Source organism: Tamandua tetradactyla, chromosome 5 (assembly GCF_023851605.1).
Source record: "Tamandua tetradactyla isolate mTamTet1 chromosome 5, mTamTet1.pri, whole genome shotgun sequence".
Classification (NCBI taxonomy): Eukaryota; Metazoa; Chordata; class Mammalia; order Pilosa; family Myrmecophagidae; genus Tamandua; species Tamandua tetradactyla.
In genome coordinates, this window is record NC_135331.1 from 63385439 (window position 1) to 63406524 (window position 21086).

A 21086-nucleotide genomic window follows, 5' to 3' on the forward strand; every position below is an offset into this window, starting at 1 on the left:
AACTTAATGTTTCACCTTTCAGCTGCTCTCTCTCTCTCTCTCTCTATATATATATGTGTGTGTGTGTGTATGTGTGTGTGTTCTCTAAATTACATTTGTAACATTGTGATACCATCACCACCATCAATTGCCAAAATCTTTCCATTATTTCAAATGGGAACCTTATGCATTTTAAGCCTTAACTTCCCATTTCTTATCCCCACCCTGTCCTCTGGTAACCTATGTTCTAGATAATAACTCTGAGTTTATTCTAATTGTTACAAAACAGTGAGTTAATATAATATTGGTCTTTTTGCGTCTGGCTTATTTCACTCAACATGATGTCTTCAAGGTTCATCCAGGTTGTCACATATATCAGTAATTTATTCCTTTTTATAGCTGAATAATATGCCATTGTATGAACATATGACATTTTATTTATCCATTCATCTGCTGATGGACACTTGAGGTGCTTAAATCTTTGGGCAATAGTGAATAATGCCACTATGAACATTGGTGTTTAAATATATGTTTGTGTCCCTGATTTCAATTCTTTTGGCTATATATCTAGTTGATGGGTTGCTGAGTCGTATCACAGATCTGTATTTAACTTTCTTAGGAACCACCAAACTGTCTTTCACAGCTGATGCATAATCTTACATGCCCACCAGCAACGAATGAGTGCTCCTATTTCTCTGTATTCTCTCTAATACTTATTATTTTACTTTTTATTCTTTTAATAGCAGCCATTCTAATAGGTGTGAAATGGTATCTCATTGTGGTTTTGATTTGCATTTCCTTGATGGCTATTGGTGTTGAACATCTTTTCATGTGCATTCTGGTCATTTGTGCATCTTTTTCGGGGAGATTACTCTTCAAGTCTTTTCATCATTTTTTTATTGAATTTCCTTTTGGTTGTTCTGTCTGAATATATTCTGAACATTAAGTATTTATATGAAATGTGGTTTCCAAATATTTTTTCCCATTGGGGAGGTTTTCATTTTACTTTCATGTTAAAGTTCTTTGGATGCAAACACTTTTTTTTATTTTAATGAGGTCACATTTTTCTATTTTTTCCTTTGTTGCATGTGCTTTGGGTGTAAAGTTTAAAGACCATTGCCTGACACAAGGTACTGAAGATGCTTCTCTTCATTTTCTTTTAGGAGTGTTGTTGAGTTCTGACTCTAGATTAGTGTTTTTGATCCAATTTGATTTGATTTTTTTATAAGGTATGCTTTTTTTGTTTTTTGCATGGGTAGGCACATGCAATTGAACCCAGGTCTCCAGCATGGTACATGAAAATACTGCCTGCTGTGCCACTGTGGTCTGCCCAAGGTGTGATTGTTTTTTTTTAGTATGGTCTTTTTTTGTGTTTTTTTGCAAATGGAGATTCAATTTTCTTAGCACCATTTGTTGAAGAGATTATTCTTTTCCAATGACTGGTCTTTGCCCTCTTGACGAAAACCAGACAGCCATAAATGCAAGGTTTGATTTCTGAGTCTTCAGTTCTATTCTATTGGTCTATATGTCTATGCTTGTGTCTGTACCATTCTGTTTTGATTACTGTGGCTTTGTAATATATTTTATGATTGACAATTATAAGTTCTCCAACTTCATACTTCTTCTTCAAGATGACTTTACTTATTATGAGTCTCTTACCCTTCCATATAAAGTTGATGATTGGCTTTTCCATTAAAGCACAGAAGGTGTCCATTCTGATTGGGATTGCATTGAATCTAAATTGTTTGGGTAGAAGTAATGATATTTATTCTTTCAATCCATAAACATGATAGGTCCTTCTGTTTATTCTTTGATTTCTTTTATCAATGTTTTATAGTTTTCTGTGTTCAGTTCCTTTAAATCCTTGGTTAGATTTATTCCTAGATATTTGCTTCTTTTAGTTGTTAGTGTAAATGAAATTTTTTTCTTTATTTCCTCCTCAGATAGCTCCTTACTAGTGTACAGAAACACTGCTGATGTCTGCCTATTGATCTCTTTTCCTGCCACATGACTGAACTCTTTTATTAACTTTAGTACTTTCCTTTCAAATATTCCAGAATTTCTTTATACAGGATCATGTCATTTGCAAATAGTAGAAGTTTTACTTTCTTCCTTTCCACTTTGAAGGCCTTTTATTCCTTTTTCTTTCCTATCTGCTTTAGCTAGAATTTCAAGCACAATGTTGAATAAGAGTGGTGACAGTGGGTGTCCTTTCCTTTTTCCAGAATTTAGACAGAAATTTCTCAGTCTTTCCCCATTGAATAGGATGCTAACTACGTTTTTTATATCTGCCTTTTATCAGGCTGAAGAAGTTTCATTCTACTCTTAGTTTACTGATTGTTTTTAACAAGAAGTGGTGGTGCTGGGTTCTGTCAAATTACTTTCCTCCATCAGTCAAGATGATTATGTGTTTTTTACCTTCAATGTGGTATATTACATTAATTAATTTTCCTGTGTTCAACTGACCTTGAATTTCTGAAATAAAACCAATTTGATCATGGTGTATAATTCTTTTGAGGTGCTGTTGGATTACATTTGCAAATATTTTGTTGAGGATTTTTGCGTCTATATTCACTAGGAACATTGGGCTGTTATTTTCTTTCCCCCTGTGGTGTCTTTATCTGCCTTTGGAATTAAGGTAATGTTTGTTTCATAGATTGATTTAGGTATTGTTGCCTCCTCTTCCAACTTTTTTGAAAGAGTTTGAGCACAACTTGTTGGATTACATCTTTTATGAATATTTAGTGTCCTTCTTTGTTTCTTAAAACAACTTTGAATTTAAAGTCTATTTTTTCCAATATTTATATAGCTACACCAAGCCTTTTTTGGTTACTATTTGTGTGGAATATCTTTTACTTTTCACTTTCAACCTATGTGTGTTCTTGGGTCTAATGTGAGTCTCTTATAGACAGATAAAGATGGATTATACTTTCTATCCAGTCTGCAAATCAGTGTCTTTTGATTGGGAAGTTAAATCCATTAACACTCAATGTTGTTACTGTAAAGGCAGTATATATTTCAATTATTTTATCCTTTGTCTTTTATGTCATATCTCATTTTTCTCTCTCTTTTTACCGTTTTATATGCCCTTACTGATTATCTTCATTTCTATACTTTCCTCCCAGCTTTATTATTGCAGAACTACCTTTAGCATTTCTTATAGGGCTGGTCTCTTTTTCATGTTCTCTCATTTTCTATTTATCTGTGGATATTTTAAGCTCTTTAATTTTTGGGGGGCAGTTTTGCCAGATAAATAATTTTTGGCTGGCAGTTTTTCTCTTTCAGTACCTTAACTATATCATACCACTGCCTTTTCACCTCCGTGAATTATGATGACAAATTGGTGCTTAATCATATTGAGGATATGTTCTGTGTTAGAAATTGCTTTTTTCTTGCTATCTTGCAGTATTCTCTCTTTATCTCTTGCATTTGACATTCTGATTAGTATGTATCTCAGAGTAGCTATCTGTTCTAGTTTGCTAGCTGCCAGAATATAACATACCAGAAACGAAATGGCTTTTAAAAGGGGGAATTTAATGAGTTGCTAGTTTACAGTTCTAAGGCCAAGAAAATGTCCCAATTAAAGAAAGTGTATAGCAATGTCCAATCTAAGGCATCCAGGGAAAGATACCTTGGTTCAAGAAGGCTGATGAACTTCAGGGCTTCTCTCTCAAGTAAGAAGGCACATGGAAAATGCAGTCAGGGCTTCTCTCACATCTGGAAGGGCACATGACAAACACAGTGTCATCTGCTAGCTTTCTCTCTGGGCTTCTGGTTCCATGAAGCTCCCCAGGAGGTGTTTTCCTTCTTCATTTCCAAAGGTCGCTGGCTAATGGACTCTCTGCTTAGTGGTGCTGCAGCATTCTCTGCTCTCTCTGAATTTCCCATTCTCCAAAATGTTTCCCTTTTTATAGGACTCCAGTAAACCAATCAAGACGCACCCAAACAGGTGGAGACATGTCATCACCTAATCCAGTTTACCAACCACTCTTGATTAAATCACATCTCCAAGGAAATGACTTACAGTTTCAAACATACAGTATTGAATAGGGATTATTCTGCCTTTATGAAATGGGATTTTGATTAAAACATGGCTTTTCTAGGGGACATACATCCCTTCAAACCAGCACAGTATTTTAGGATTTATTTTGCCCGGAGTATGACGTGCTTCTTGGATATGATATTTATGTCTTTCATAAAAGTTGAGAATTTTTGGCCATTCTTTCCTCAGATATTCCTTCTGTCCCTTTTCCCTTCTCTTGTGCTCCTGGGACATCCATAACACACATACATTTATGTGTTTTATGCTGTCATTCAATTCCTGAGACCTTGCTCAATTTTTTTTTCCATGCTTTTCTCTATTTGTCCTGTTCTCTATCTGTGAGATTTTTATTGTTCTTCTTTCTAGTTTGCTGATACTTTCTACTGCCTGTTCAAATCTGTTGTATGCTTCTTTGTATGTTTAATCTCTTTCTTGTGCCTTTTATACCTTTCATTTCTATATATTTTTATTGCACTTTCAATTTTTTTATGCTCACACATATTTTCCTGTTTCTTAATATGGCTTGTATTTTTTAACTGATGTGTCAGCACATGATTATCTTCATGAATTGCTCTGAAGGTCGGTTTCTCTTTCTTGCCTAAGGTTGTGCTGTTGATAGGTTTTGTATTAAGGGTCTTCTTTGATGCTTGCTTCAACTATTTCTAGACCTTTACAATGGCCCATGTTAAACTGATCAGATTTTTTTTAGCTGTTCTTTGTCTGATTCTTGCCCTGGGTATGTACAAAAATTTTCTTTTTTCATGGGCAGGCTCCGGGAATCAAACCCAGGTCTCCAGCACAGCAGGCAAGAACTCTGCCACTGAACCACTGTTGTCTGCCCAGCCACTGTGGTCCACCCAAGTATTTTTAGGGTTACACTATCTATGCAATTGTTTCATCCTCAGTGGAAAGCTTCCTTTTTTCTGTTCCTTTTCTGGGAATTTTGATATATTCTATTTGTTTTTGTTTTTCCTCAATGATTTTATTTTTAACCTACCTTTCATTGCCTCTGTTTGCTTTTGCCCAGAGGGTATATTTTGGGAGGTAGGTCACCGCAGAGATGACTGTCTCAAGTCAGTATTTCCCAGTCAAAGCAAAGCTAGGGACCCACAAAGGGGATACAGACCACTTACAAGCAGCCTTGGGGAGTGGGTCAGGAAAAATGTCAAAAAGCTTTCTGAAGGTTTCCCAAAACTTTGTTTCCTTGGCCTGCCCAGCAGATGGCACTCTTCAGTAAATTTTTTCACACACACTGAGGGGAACCCTGTGTCTTTGAACTTCCATCTTCACCCCTGACAACAGTGGGTTTGAAACAATGTCCAGAATTCCCTGTCCAGGGGGGGCTAAATCCATGGCTCAAAGACAAGACACAGGGATCCCAATTTGCTGATCAAAAGCCATGGTTTGAAGTTGCCCATGCATCCCCACCACCACAATGTTCTTGGGGAAGTGGGCTTCCACTTCCTTCTCCATGCCAGGAACGGGAATGAGGCATGGAGCTTTAATAGGGGAGATGTGCACCAGCGTTTCCTGCTGAACACTTTATTCACAATTTTTTTATCAGCTTTTTTGTTCCACTCTTCACTGATGCTCCCCTGGCCTCCAGAGCCCTATAAATTGTTCAGACAATTTCTGCCTGCATACTAGGTGTTTTTCGAAGAAGCAAGAAAGCTACAGCTCCCTACTCTGCTGTCTTCCCCAGAATTCAAACAATAGGTATTTTTAACCCAATCATTTTTAGAGAACTGGAAGACCTCCACAAAAGCCTCAAAATAGATGCCTAATTTGCAATTGAACCAGTCATTGGAAAAAAGACTGCCCCCAGAAAAAAAAATCATGACAAATGAAATACCTCCTCATCTTAACTCTAGAGAAGAAACTCCAACAGGAATTTCATGATATTGATGAGACTCCAAGAAACATTCCAGTCTATTTCCCATGATATTCCTAAATACACAAGTTGAAGCTAACCTTAAAATTAATGGGGACTCATAGAAAGTTCTAGTAGATACCAGAGCTATTCTTTGTACTTCAAACCTAACTCTCCCGAAATAGCAAGTTCTTTGGATTCTAAAAGAAGTATTTATAGTGGTGGTATCAAGTAAGGTCCAATGAGAATTTTTGTACTGATTGATCCAAATGCCTCTTGGACACTTTACTGAAAAACTTCTTTTAGCTTTGTGCTTTAGCTTCAATTAATTTGTTAGCCAGAGACCTCTTATTCAAAATGGGGGTAATATTTGCGCCTATTGGAAATTTACTCCAGAATTCTCTCAACAAACTGAACCTGATCTTTTGTGCTTTCTGTGAACTGCACTAGAAATGGAGAAAGAGGAAATCATCCATACCACTCTTGAACTTTCTGGACTGCCTGAATTCTTATGGCCCAATTGCAGCCCCTATATCAGTAGATAAAGAGTGCTGTACTAAAAGATTCAAACAGGTACATTGAAACCCATTCCCAAACTTCCCCAATATCCATTACAACTTGAAACTATTATAGGTCTCACTCCGTTAGTTGAGGACCTATGCTACCAAGGTCTAATTTTTCCATGCACTAGTTCAAGCAATATGCCCAGCCTTCGAGCTGAGAAACCCCATGGTCAAGGGCAATACTTTGCTCAAGATCTAAGACCAATCGACAAAATTGTGACCCCTCATTTCCCAGTTGTTCCAAACCTATTAGACCATCTATCTCAGGTTCCTCCAGATTCACGATGATTTACAGTTATACTTCTGCATTTTTTAGCATCCTTGTGGACTCTGATAGCTAATATTTATTTGTTTTGACTTACAATAACCAGCAATACACTTTGACTCTAATGCTCCAAGGTTTTACTGAGGCACCCTTTTATTTTTCTCAAGTACTTCATCAAGATTTAAGTTTACTGCAATTCCCTGAAGGCTTAATCCTCTCAAAGTATGTAGATGATTTGCTGCTATGCTCACCAGCCAAAAAGACCTCCATAAGAGACTCTATTTATCTGCTGCAGCCCTTAGCACAAAATGGGCATAAAGTATCAAAAGAAAAATTGCAACTTTGCAAAGAAGTTTTTCATTACTGGGTGATGGCCTAAATGCTGCAGGAATTCAATTTTCTGCAAAGAGAATAAAGTCGATTCAGGAATTTCACAGACCGACAACTAAAAGACAAGAGAGAATTCTTTTGTCTGACTGGTTATTGCAGGCTTTGGGGTCTGAACTTTTTTCATTAATGCCTGCACTCATTTATGAATTAACTAAAACGATCACTTGAGACTGTCATGGGAAAGTAAAGATGAATAAGCACTTAGGAAACTAAAATTAGCATTACAAGCACCACCTGACTTATGACTGTCAAACTATTACAGACTATTTACCCTGTTCATTCACAAACATGTAATCATGTTTTAGGTATGCTAATCCAAGAACAGCGTTCTTGCTGCCTATCATAGACTGCAACTTGATATAGATGCCTGTGCATACCCAAGGCTGAAAAGCTATAGCAGCAGCTCCAAATTGCCTCTGCAGACTTAACTCTGAGAAACAATATCTATCTGCAAGCACTTCATGCTGTTCAAAGTCTTCCAAACTCTCAGCTGACCCAACACTTTTCCTCCATCAGACTGACTTCTTACGATAAGTTATCTTCACCTCCTAAATCACTGCATGTTCTCAACCCTGCTACTCTGCTGCCTTTAACCAGCAAAGAGCACTCCAAGACTATGATACATTAACTTCACAATTAGTGTTCACATATCTTGATTTACTGGATATCCCTCTAACCAACCAGATCCCATTCTACTTGTTGGTGCTTCTTATGCTTAAATTTCTGATGGGAAGTTCCAAGAGGATTATGCAGTCACCACACAATATGAAATAATTGAATGAGGTAGCTGTCTACCATTTGTTTTCTGCCCAGCAGACTGAGCTCTATACTCTCACCTGGGCATGCCTCCTGTCTAGAGAAAAAACTGTTAACATTTATAGTGACAGTAGATATGCTTTTGGGGTAGCCCATAATTTTGGCACTTTGTTACTATGGTTACAAGGGGAATTTCTTACTTCTGCTGGTACACAGATCAAAAATGGGCAACAAGTGAATGATCTTCTTTCTGCTAATTTACTTCTTTCTATATTTACCATAAATAAAAAAGAAGCTCACACTAAAGGAAATAAGCTTCGATATCAAAGAAATGCTCTTGCAGACTTCCATGTGTAGGCAGCCACTGCTGAGACAATGGCCTTTATAACACATTTCAAGAAAGCCCTTCCTGAATCCTAGCTCCCAGAAAGATGGTTCACATAATGCAAAAATATTAAGATGCTCACATGATTACCTGACTTTGATTTCTGTCCCTGAACATTTAATGCATAGACAACAGATTGTCTCCAAATCTGAAAAACAATATTGGATAAAGAGAAATTGTAATCTTCATCCAGAATCAGAGCTTTAGGAGAGCTAAGATGACCACTTGATGCTCCTACACTCTCTGCAAGAACCCCTCTATTCATGTTTCTACATTCTTTTACCCACTACTGTACTGATAAAATGATTCAACTTATAAGCAAAAATAGGGGTTAGGGAAATTTTAATAAAGCAGCTAAGAATATATATGCAACAAATGTTTAATTTGTCAAACCCATAATCCTGGAAAAATACTTGTTTCTAAAATGTATTTTCCACTTCCACCTGGCCTTTTTGATAACCTACACCTCAATTTTGTTTACCTACCATCAAGCATAAGTCATAATTTTGTTCTTGTAATTGTATGCTTGTTTTCTGGTTAGACCAAAGCATTTTCTGGCTGCAAGGTTGATACTCCAATAGTAATGGGGCATTGTTACCATTATTTCCAGTGATTGTGGCACTCATTTTATTGGACAAATTGCTAAAGCCCTGACAAAGGTATTACAAATCAAGTGTTATTATCATTGCCCCTGTTATGTTATACTTAAACTAAAATTTTATAAGTTAGCTGAAAGCACTGAATTTCCTTAGTCCAAGATTTTACCCTTGGCTCTAATGACCACTCTCAGTATTCTCTTTGGAAAACGTAAATTCAACCCATTCAATATTGTTAGTTTGAGTAGACCTATGTCTTTGGGAATGAAATTGACAAGCAATCATTTGTTGTTGTATTATGGCATTATTCGATATTGCAAATTCTTAATCCATTATGCCAAAGATCATCTTCAATTGGTAAAGAATTATTTTCTTGATTCACAAAATAGATAATCTGAAAAAAAAAAATCATAGTCTGGAACTAGAGGATCGAGTCTATTGGAAACAGCACCAATGAAAGACAGCCCTAGAATCTCTTTGGAAGGGACCCTACCAAGGGCACCTGACTTCTGACACTGCGGTCTAGTTATAATGTGCTGAACCATTTCTCAACTAGCAAAAAGCTCCACCAGAATCTTGGGCCTGTTCCACGACTAGAGATTTAAAAATCAGACAAACCAGAAAGTGAAGTAAATGGTGTCAGGAGATAAAACGGCTTGTTCTCAAGATAATGGATCAAGATTTCACATGAACATTTTTTCCTCACAATTTATAAATACCTTTTCTTGCTTTAAGTTTTGTTTTTGCACAGGCCTGGAAAGGCAATGCCATTGTCAGTTTCTCCCAAGCCATTGCAAAAAGGGTTTATCTTACAAAGTGTTGGGTTCGTCATCATAAATTGCATTCTATTCATGATTCCAGAGACCCCATTGTTTTACCTATAATCAGTTTTTCCAGGTCACAAGTGCCATTGAGTTTTCCAATCACACTAGTTTTGATTGTATTGATAGAGTCAGATTGTTACAGCCCTTAACACCTGTGTCTTGCTTCAACCATTCAGCCCTTATAATGAGATCAGGTTTGTTTCCTAGTGATGAGAAACATGTATTTATTCATAATTGGTCCAGATCATCTTAATTCCACATGTCCAATAAATATAAGCAGGTATAATCAGATACAGGTAAGAGAAAGCATACTTCAGGTCTTTTGGATGTTTCATATGGAGGAAACCATTTGGTCCCTTAGAGATCTTGGATATTTTATTAATTACATACAGTGTAATTGATAAAATTCAAACTACCAATTTTAGCATTCTAAAAGAAGCAGACATGGAAAGCCAAACACTCACAGGCATTTTCTGTGTACTCTTATGCTATATACTTATCTGTGGAAGATTTTGAGACTGTCATCCCCATTGGCCATATGCCCGGGCATTCCAATGCCTGGATGGCTGGCATATGACAGAACAATGTGGGTTAGGTCTTCTTGTTGCCCCTTTAGAAATTCATAACCAATCTGAGACCTCTTATTGACTGACTCTCTTCAGCGGACATTCTCAAGTAAAATGCAATGTGCCTGGGAGAGTTTATGACTCTAGATTTGCCTCCTTCAGCAGATCATTGTTGCCTTGGCTTGGGGTCAGCACTAATGAATACATGATTAGAAATCTGTCAATCACAGTGGGAGAAATTGCTGAATCTACTGCTAGAGTTATAGCTGCACAGCAAAAATCATTAGACTCATTAGCTAGGGTTGTTTTGAGCAATAGGATTGTGCTTGATTACTTGTTAGCTGAACAAGGAGTCATTTGCACTGTTGCCAAAACAACTTGAGTAAACATTTCTGGAGAAGTGGAAAATACATTAACATGAAATAATTAAATAGGCCACATGGCTTAGACAGGGAAGCCCTTCCTCAGTATTTTTTTTTATCTTTTTTGATTTCAACTGGTTTGGGTCTGGAAACCTTGGCTTAGAAACATACTCAAACATTGTGTATTTTACTGCTCATGGTAATCATGATGTCCTTGGTGCTGTGTCCTCTCAGAGTTTTAAATGGGTGTACCCAGCTGCCTACAAATCAGCAAATGATCTCTCTGCACCTGGAATGGCAAAACAAAGATGAGCAAGAAGACGGTAGCAACACAACCACTTATGAGCCTGGTATTGTGTCATATGTTTAGATTCAAAACTCCAAGTGGTGAGTGAGAGTGGCACCGATCCTTAAATTTGGGTCACAGCCCTCAGTGACTGAGAGCCTTTTCAAAAGGGAGAAGTTATTAAATAGTATAGGTGGGGCTAAGATAGAGTTGCTTATGCTAAAACTCATGTCAGCAACTAAAATTTTACTTAGTTCCTATTTCTTGTAGTGCTTGTGCTCGTAGCACAGAACCCAAATCCTGAGGCCAACCCATCATCGTCTGCCAGCACCTGCTTAGGTCAACCAATCATACCCCACCAACTCCAGTTCAGCTTGTTGATCATAGCCCCACTGCTTTAGCATTAGCCAACAAAGGTAGATATCTTGATGCAGTCAATAGATCCATTTACTCTGCTACCTTCCTTGTTGGTGATGAAATTGGTCTGTATAAATCCTGCCTTTTCTAACTCTTAGTGGCGCTCCCCTCTATTTCCTGGATGGGATGTTTTCCAATACAGGAGTCACACAATAAAGCTGTGAGATTCCAAATTTCATGTTATTTTTTTTCCTTTTTTCAATAGTAATAATCATATATTTACTTTCATTTTTATATTCAACTTATAGAAAACATTTAGTATTTAATTATGGCTAGTGTGTGGGCATTTAGTAACAGGGTATTGACAGACACTTAAAAAGTTAGTTTTATCTCTGAAAGTATTTTTACTAAAATATTAATATCATTAAGGATATACACTTATGCATGTAAGAAGCAAATAGACAAAACTAGACCAAGCTTACTCTCCCAGTTGGAGGTGTAAGTTTCCATGACTTTCTTTTTTTTCTCTTAGCCCCTGAAATGACAATAATATCTAGCTATTATAAGAGTCCTATCACATACTTTAAAAAGTTCTGCTTTGCCATTCTCAGGTTTTCTTTCTCTACCCTCTGGAACTGTCCTGTCTGTTCTGTGGATTCAGAACCTGTTTCTTCACATGCCAGGTGACTAAAGCAAGCCAAATTCAGAACATTCTTAAAAAGTGACAATTAGACTGTATAAATAAAAAAAAAAAAAAAAAATGGTCCCCAGGCATCTCTGGCTTTACAGTAGGACCATTCTTGAGAACTGAATACATATATTTCATATTACCAGTGTGAAAGTAATTATATAGTTAACTACAATTGTGAAATGAAAGTGGAGAATAGAAGTGGCTGGGGAAGTGTAGTTTGTATTTATCTTATATCATAGCTCAGCAAATCAAGAGATAATGCCTAAATCTGGTAGAATAAGATATGGAAATGGAAACATAAAGTGTTGAAAAAGTTTATAATAACAAAACACATAACTATGAAAATATGAGGGAAAAGTGATAGGAAGAATGAAAGTTATGTAAATGATAATTCTGCATCTTCTCTATTGCTACATTAATAAATATTGTCTATAGCTAAATCAAGGAAGAGATTCATAGACACATTATTAGGAATTATTGGACCTCTGTTTTTACTATGCTGTATAATTTAGTTATTTTCATAATAATACTGTAAAACAAGAATCCACAAAATCAATGGAATAAAAACAATAAGGGTTTATTTCTTTCCAACACAGCTGAAGTTTATTTAGGATGACTCTATTTCAGGTGATGAATCTGTAAATCTTACAGTTTGGCTGGGGCTTCGTGTTTCCTTTCGGAGCACAAATTGCAGAGTTAGCTGCTAGCCATGCCGTTGTTCTTATGTAGATGACAGACGGAAGGGAAAAGGCCCGGTCATATGAGCACATGTCAAACCTCTACTCACACCTTGTCCACTAACATCCCCTTGGCCCACACAGGTCACGTCCTAGCCCATGTCAAGAAGGTGGTATGTACCATCCACTGTGAGTCCCTGGCAAGGATTGAATATCCAGTTCTTACACAGGATAGTGAAGAATCAGGAACATGAATTCAATTTACCTTACACCACAACAGAATATTTCAAATCAAAAAATATTTTTAATTTTTTAAATAAAGAAATAATCTGTTCATCCTGCTTCTGGGACCAAAACATTTAAAAGCCTATTTTCATCTAAATAAAATACTCCAAAATAATTATTTAAATATTTTATCCTGAGAGCTCATCCATGATATGGATTTCATATCTCTAATCCTCATTTTAAGAAGTCTCTAAGCCTCATTCATTAATCATATTGGAGAGCTCTTCAGTGTTCCTCTACAATATATATATTGCTTTACATGTATGCTTTTCATTCTGCCTAAGACATTACCTATAATCACTTTTGGCTAGCTAATTCTTAATCATCCTTTAAGTATTACTTTGCTTTAGATTAATGGTTTCTTGTGGTTGTTTTAAAATTAAGTTTTACACTGTACTCCTTATATGAAAAACTAAGCAAAGTGAAATTATTTGTACAATCTTTGTGTTCCTTAGTGGGCTATAAGATACGTAAATCATATGACCATTCTTAGTTAACACAATATCCCCAGCATCGTGTATATTGTCTGGCACATGTTTTTGAATAAATTCCTGACTTAATTCTGTCATCCATCCCCACACATACTTTACCATGCAACACTCCTAAATTAAAATCATGTTACAGATAATTTGATTTGTTATCTTAAGCCTTATTATAAAAGCTAACCTGAAATTGAACCATGTCCTTTAATTTGTTCATCCAATTAGAAAAGTTTTGCTGTTTGCTGTTTTAAGGGGAAGCTTTGGCAAGCACTTTTGAAAGGGTTCAGAATGATACAGACAACAAAGTTCCTACCCGCAGAGACAGTGTTTGAGAGAAAATATGAAGTGAGAAAGTTGCTATATGATTAACTGGGGGAACAGTTTCAGTAAACAGGATGTTGAAACCACATCAAGAGAAACTGAAAAATTACTTTGATTATTTGAACAAAGACACTCATTAAAATAAATAACTAAAAGTTGAATTAAAATGGCCAAAAGCATTAATGTGTCTTATATCAAAGTGTTAGTGGAAAAACAATAATTGTTTCTGTCTTATATGGGATTGCAAAAACTCAAAGCCCCCTAAAAGTTATTCACTGGAATATGAAACATCTGTCATTATAATCCTTTTTTTGTTTTATTTGGCAAACAATAGAAAAAGGATTATATTTGAAAGCTACATTGATTTTTTTGTTAACGACTAATTAAAATTTCCAAGGAAAATATGTACTTTTTAAAGGTAAATTATTAGAGAACTAAGTAATCGAAATTCAGTAAATATAAGTACTACTCGTTGAAGCCTAAGCAAACTAGAAGCTTTATTACAGGTGCTGTTATCCTTTGAAACTTCCCCACTGATTATACTACTATTCAATTTTCATCAGCACAATGTCTATTTTTATGTATGGATATGATCCAGTAGTGTGTTTGATGATTTCAAATAGTAAATCATCACATGTAAATGTTAACTATATATATATATATTTGATTTGTCTTTGCTTTTGTATAAGGGATTAACTGTGCTACTGACCAATACCATTTCTACGTATTGGCTGGTTTCAAATAAAAAGGTTGAAGGTTCAAAACTTAAGAAAGAGATTAAAGAGATAAATGGGTATCTATGAAGAAGAGATTGTGGAAATTAAAACCAGTCATTAAAGAGCTTCTCATTCATTTACATGAATGAACATAAACAGTTAATTTGGAGCAGAGGATTTCTATTCGGGATTTACAAAATTTAAAGTGTGATTGAAATAAGATTAAGCAACTAATCTAACAAACAAAGAGATAGGAGAATAGCAGATAGCAGTATTATAAAGTTAATTCAGAAATAAAGATCTTGCTTTGTTTCTTGTTCAGGGTGCTAGAAATAGCAAATGTTCACCATATTCCCTCACAAACATGCCATTAAAATATAGTTAATTTAATAAAAGCATACAAACTCACAAGAATGAAAAGAACACGAAGCATTCATCATTGAATACAATAGTTTGCAAAAGACATTTTGCAAGATGAAAGACACATAAAAGACTGAAATGGGTAAATTTTTGAGAAACAGGTGAGGACGTCAAAATCTATCGGTAGGAAGGAGCTCACTGACTCTATAGTAGCAGTTGTCACCTAGCTACTCAGAATTACCCAATTTGATAAAATGGCAAAAGTGAGATGAAAGGATGAAGTTGTAATTGAAGTTCTATAAATGAAACACCTCTCCACATAAACCGGCTTCACAAGATGAATGCCCAAAAGTCACAGGGTTCAGCTCTACAGAAGTAGATTAAACTCAAAGTAAGATGGGCAGTAGTTGGCTAATATTTACCTCTCTACTTTATAGAAGAACATATATATTGTCAAGATAAAGTATGAGATTAATGTAAGGACATTTTATGACGTGGAGTAATTATAAATTTTCCTTTTCACTTACCTGTTTTTGAGAATTTAATTGAGAAAACATTCTAGTAAAACAAAAGAGTAAACAGGATTTAAGAATTAATGACTCCAATTCAGGAAAGAAATGAAGGAATACTTAAATGAAGTAATAGAATTAGAATTCTATGTACTTGATCTCATCCTGTAAAGACAGAAGATCTTAAACTTTCTACTAAAGTAAAGAATGAACAAAGGAACAAGTATATTACTGGAAACTATAAGAAAAATAAATATTCATTCCAAGAAAGGTAATATATGTGATATGCTAATTAGATATATGTAAAAATATTTTCATTGTTTTGCTAATGTAATAACATTGATTAATTTTCATTTCTAGCATAAAAAGCTTCTAAAATATTTAATTATGAATATTGAATATGAAGAAAATATGATCAGTCTTAACAGTGCAAAAACAGCATACAGAAGACAAAAGTTAGAGATGGAAAAAGGATGAGTATTGCTAAAGGAAAAAAGAAGGAACTCAATTTGTTTTCTTTCAGAGAGAGAAATCAGCTATATAAGAGAGAAATCTCTTATATGATAAGAGAAGGGGTGGGACATATCAAGGAGGTCAGTGTAAGTGATATTCTTTATTATTTCAGAAAGTGAAATTTTAATTTGCAAAATTTAGAGAGAATAGTGTCATAAACATGTTTTAGGTTTATAAAAATAATGCATAGTAAAAGAGTTTAGGAAAAAATGATTTTTTTCAATTTTTAATCTATGTATTAATTTGTCAAAATGTAAAGAATTGGTTGGGCAATGGTGGCTCAGCAGGCAGAGTTCTCGTCTGCCATGCCAGAAACCAGGGTTCTATTCCTGGTGCCTGCCTATGCAAAAAACAAACAAACAAACAAAATGTAAAGAATTTAAAACAAATACATTAAAACTGTTTGAGGAAAGAGCATATGTAACTGAGAAAAAGTCTTGATTGTTATTCCATAAAGGTATGTTTATCATACTATTTAGATATATTCTTTGCTATCAAACTTGAAAATATGGCTTCAGGAAAACTACTATTGATTATCATGTTCAGAAAAGAATTGGTTCAAGTGGATGAATGAAAAGGTGGCCATTAGGTTGTCAACTTGGCTGAGACCAAATGATTGACTTTATGTGGAAGCTAAACAGTCTAAAAAGTCTTTCATTGATATCAATTTTATAAAGCCTTGACAAAGCCATACACTAAATCAGTAAATTTAAAGTTTTTAAAAATCACAATGCATTTAGAAATGGTGGGAAAAAAAAAAAATAAGGGAACTGACCTGAATAAATATTTTAGTTCAAGAAAATTATACTGTAATTGAATGGCTAAAAAATTGTCGAATATTTTTTAAAATATTGTTATATTTACTTACTTATTTTGTTGAGTTGTCTGTCAAAACAGGTATCTGCAACTCATTAAATTATAAAGTTTTCTGTTTTATCACACGACTCAGTTTTAGAAAATAAAGTAATTTTTCCCAACCTTCAGAAACAATTACTTTTCTTGAATCAACAGAGTTTTATGGAGACTGTCAGAAAAACTTATATAGTTCTCTTGCTGTAATAAATGGTGTATTCAGGTTCTAATTTCCATAAAAATAGATTTCAGACAATAACAGTTCTAGGATTTATTAGATTTTCCTGCAAAGCATTGCGATTATCTCATATATCAACCATAACCAATGCTTATTATAAGTGTCAGTAGTAATCATTTGATGATTTTGTTGATGCTCAAAGAACACTAAAGATGTATTTGCAATTTACCATAAAATGATGAGTTTCGAGCCCTGATATTTCATTTTAAAATCTTGAGCCACATTTCCATAGACTATGCAGTGATTGATACTATTAGAATTTACATAATTTAATGAAAGCTTAATTGATTATTTTTTCCCCTTTGATCCTGGAAGGGCAGTAGGTACCTACCTTTGGGTATGTGAAATTCAGAAGAACCTCTCTCCTGTTTTGAGTCAAATTCTTTTATTTTCATGGCTGTAGGCTTTACTGCTATTCAGTCTCTCTCAACTGATTGTTGCTTGAAGCAAAGCTCTCATTTTGCCAGTGAGAAAGCTTGGATGCAGGGAGGAAAATAAGATGATCTCTGGAACAGTTAAAGCATTTAATAAGTGTCGTGAAGTTAATAAAAAGGTGGTGGGTGGGCAAGTATAAAGCTTCATATACCAATTCTCACCAAAGTATCAGAACTCAAAATATATTTATAAACTACCATATGATAATTCTGCATGGTCTATAAATTCAGATATGATATGCTCTATTCCAATGATGTGTAAAGTTATAAATTTTTGAAAGGGAAAGTAGAACAGTTTTAAATGATTCGTCTTGTCTTTGATCAGTATGGTATTCATTTTTCATACTATATGATTATATTTATATTTTCAATGATACGTTGCTTCTAGACTAACAATTAATAGGAGGATGGTACTTAAATGTTACTGAAAAGCTGACAAAATTATATTATTGAAATAAACTGGGGTTTCAAAGTCACAATTGGGGAATGGAAGTTTAAAACAACATCATGATAGGCTATGAAAACAAGGTGTTCCATAATTGAAAGTAAAAATATTGCTGATGTTTTTCTTCTATAGCATCCTCTTATAGATTCACAACAAATAAAGGATTAAGGGATTTAAATAAAAGATTAAATTAAAAGTCCTGAGACTTTTAGAAGAAATATGGATTGTATTTTAATGGCAAAAAAATTAAAAGATAAAAATAAAACCTACTTTGGGAATGACATTTTTCGAGCTAACCTATTAACACCATTTAGAATACATTTCTCTTAGCACTAATTTCAGAAAACAGAAATTGAGCTTGAGTATAAAAATGTATGGAATTTCATCTCTTCTATTAGCAAAGATCCAATGCCAATTTTCAATGTGTAATGTAGCAGCATAATACATATGTAAAACTCTGAAAGCCATTGTAAGAAATAGAATAATTCATGATTCAGTATAACTACTGCCTAAGCTTTTTATCATCCTAACTTGGTGAATAACTGATAGTTAACTTCTGGTGAACTCCTGAGTTCCACCATTTGCTTCATTCATGGGGAAGTATGGATAAATCTACAAATAATTATGCATTTTAATCACATGATCATCAGTTACAACTTACTGTCCCTGGTGAGTAAGGCCTCTTTCCATCTTTATTTTAGAAATATTTTTTATTATCCTCAAACATTTTACCAAATGCGAAATGTAACATCTTCTCCAGGAATAATAAGAATCCTTGGCTTGTATTTCTTTTTCATTTTCTCTTCCTCTTCCTATTTTGCCATTAATCACAAACCACTAGAAAACAAATCACATATTATGCCAGCCTATGAAAACTACTATTCAAAATTTCAATGGGGATATGGAATAGGCAAACATTTATTTACAATTTCAAGTTAAGATATTTGTTCTAATTTTTCTTTTTCACACAGAGACTCTATATTACGTTAAACGTTGATCTTATTCGTATGTCTGAATTCAATTCTGCTTTGATTTATTTTCATACACATTCATCACATAATATCCTTTAATTTTAATTCAGCTATTCAAAGGATACCTAAGCACTTACTAGGAAAATACACTTTGTAGACAATGCATGCATTAAAAAATAGTTGAATCTTGATCTTTTGTGTTGAAACAAGTTTGTTTAATGGCTTATTTCCAGGATTCAGATTCTTATAAAGGATATAAAAATAGTCCTTGAGAGTTTTAAGAGCACATGGATTTCAAGGTTCAGAATATATATTTGATTATTAAGCTATGTGAAAATCACAATAAAAAGACTGCCCTCTTGAGGAGTCTTTATAGATTATTGAATAGTCAGCAGATATTCAAGCCTGATCTGTGTCTTAATGAAAGGGTTTTAGAGAAATGATATTTTTATCAAAAACTGTTAGATATTTTCAGAAAATCTCGGAAGGAATTATCCGGGCAGCCTGTCACATATGATTGATTGCTTTTTGAAATACATTAGAGCCCCTTGAGCAGAAGCAAAGTTAAAAGCTTAAGTCTAGACATGAGGTCATCATCTTCCATTATCACTTTCTTTGGGAAGAAAAAGTGATATCCTGGCAACTAAAACGTAGGTACTTATTGATAGAGATTTCTTCTGAAACCTTTCTTATTCTTGCTTAACTCTATTGTGATACCTGAATGTGAGGTTTCATTTCTTTAGTCCAACCTGGAAAATTAGTGCTATTATCCATTCAAATAATTCTCTCCAACTCTCTCTCTTATTGCTTCTACAATCCTACTAAGCTGATGTTGGGTCCTTCATATAGTTTTGGAGGCCTATTATACTGTTTTACCTCCAAGATAAACACAAATAAATTGTTTCATCTCCCTCTATGGAAATCAACTCTTATTATGTCTTTGCAAGGATTAAAAAGACATGAGGCTGGTAATTATGGCAAATTAGCAGCTGTAGAAACAGTGAAACCTCACTAATTAAGCATGTGTGCTATTCTGAATAGTATTGTAACAGTTGGGACTTTGTTTGCAGGTAACTGGAAAACTCATTTCGAACGAACTATTACTAGAAAAGGGAATTTATGGAGGCAAGTGTCACAAAATTCCAGAGACTACATATTCTACAAATGGGTATTGCAGTTTGTTTCATTTTCCCTTGTCTATTTTTAGGAATAGCTTATTCTTTGTGTTCCCACAAATCATTAGGTTTCATCCTCTACAGTTTTGACTCTCCTTCTTTTGGCTTAATTCACCAATGTGCTATCGAGAAAGATAAGAGTGATGGATGATAGCTGCCAGCAGGTCTAGATCTACGTCCTCCCAGATTCATAGCCAAAAAAAATAGTGTGTATGTGAGAGAGAGAGAGAGAGAGAAAGAGAGAGAGATATATTCTTTTCTTCTGACAAGGTTTCACATAAGTTCAGAGTTGATTCTGATTGGACTAACTTAAGGGTTGTATTTCTGTTCGTATGAATCAATAGGGCTATAGTGATAAAAGTGGGTTGTATAGACAAGCATGTATCACATATCTACTCCTGAATAAACTGTTACAGCATTGAGAATTTGTGCTTCTTACCCGAGTTACATGCATCAAATTTGGAAATATTGGTGCAGCATCATCTGGAATACACATATCCAAAGTGGGCCAGATAAAGTTCCCAAATAATCTAATGTCCCCAATATTTGTTTTAGATGCATCATGGATCCTTTAAAAACTACGACTTTTGGTAAAAGAATAATTCATCTTGATTAATATAGGTTTATCAATGAATGCTGGCATGATTTATTAATAGTAAACTTGAATATTTAGTAGAAGTTTTCTTTCTTTCAAAATTTCATCTAAATACACTTATTGATTATGGGTGCTAGATATCAAATCTAAATGGAGAGCTCAGTTCTTGTCAGATATCTCTCCTGGATTTACCAGGAGGAGATCAAGTTGGAGCCTAAATCTTTTCTCCTACCGTACCCATAAACGTTAACTTATTTGTCAAAGGTAACATAGTAAGTGGAAAGAATGGGATTTTAATTCACGTCTGTTTAATATCAATGCCTGTGGCATATAATGCTAGTCAATATTGTTTCAAATATGTACCTGAATACAAAATGTTGTATAAAAATCAGGAATGTTCTCAAGTGACATCAACGATCATTTATAAAATGAAACAGTAAAAAAGATACAATTGGTAATATCGGCAAGGTAATAATGAGCAGACTTGTGAAAGACCTAAATGAAAAAAAAATTTAAAAAAACAACTTTCTCAAAAAACACCAAAGAATACTAAAAATAATTTCTTTCTTGTGTTTTTGCAC

The 21086-nt window shown here is 34.5% G+C and overlaps 1 long non-coding RNA gene across 5 annotated transcripts in view; it reads right to left on the reverse strand.

Annotated features, from left to right (window-relative positions):
- LOC143682472 (uncharacterized) overlaps window positions 1-21086 on the reverse strand; it is a 73804-nt gene that overhangs the window by 40709 nt on the left and 12009 nt on the right. For 2 of the 5 annotated variants that reach the window (XR_013175151.1, XR_013175152.1), the window contains exons 2-5: window positions 20869-21000; window positions 20350-20494; window positions 18426-18601; window positions 17217-17391 (exon numbers count right to left, since the gene is read on the reverse strand). This is a non-coding gene — a long non-coding RNA (uncharacterized LOC143682472). Of the gene's footprint in view, window positions 1-12509; window positions 12807-17216; window positions 17392-18425; window positions 18602-20349; window positions 20495-20868; window positions 21001-21086 lie in introns of those variants that run through there. The other 3 variants (XR_013175148.1, XR_013175150.1, XR_013175149.1) reach the window with 3 other exon arrangements.